This window comes from Buceros rhinoceros, unplaced genomic scaffold (assembly GCF_000710305.1).
Source record: "Buceros rhinoceros silvestris isolate BGI_N320 unplaced genomic scaffold, ASM71030v1 scaffold22886, whole genome shotgun sequence".
Taxonomy (NCBI): domain Eukaryota; kingdom Metazoa; phylum Chordata; class Aves; order Bucerotiformes; family Bucerotidae; genus Buceros; species Buceros rhinoceros.
This window is the reverse complement of record NW_010416128.1, coordinates 10,113-10,564: the sequence shown is the minus strand read 5'-3', so window position 1 is coordinate 10,564 and position 452 is coordinate 10,113. Positions and strand designations below refer to the sequence as shown.

Sequence of the window (452 nt, the reverse complement as noted above, 5' to 3'; positions counted from 1 at the left end):
CCCCCCCCCGCCCAGACCTGCCGCGCTGCCGGCAAGAGCAGCGCCGACAGCTGCTGTTTGCAGCCCGAGCGTTCGGCCCACGCAGCTGCAGCGGGGCAGCAGCGGGAAGACAAGCCCAACCACCTGCAGCATTCCTCTGCCTCCCGGAGGACGCAGCCAACCTTCGGACTCCTGCGAACGTGTTCGCTCGCGGGCAGGGCTGGGACTTACTGGTACAGGCACAGGAAAGCAGAATGGGGTTTAGGTTGGACTCCAGATGAGGGTGTTTTATAATTTCTGACACGAGTCCAGGTCCACATACCCCTGGCCTACAAACAAACCAGATCTACAGCACACAGACTCCTAAATCAAAGGCGATGCAGGCAGACCCCTCGCGCAGGCAGGGGCAAGCCCACCGGGCAGCGCTCAGCACCCACCCACCCACGCCTGCTGCTAGCAGCTCCCTATTGCAT

The 452-nt window shown here is 62.6% G+C and overlaps 1 protein-coding gene across 1 annotated transcript in view; it reads right to left on the bottom strand.

The window, feature by feature from the left end:
• SSH2 (slingshot protein phosphatase 2) overlaps nucleotides 1-452 on the bottom strand; it is a 38,511-nt gene that overhangs the window by 37,832 nt on the left and 227 nt on the right. The gene's annotated exons all lie outside the window — the stretch shown is intronic.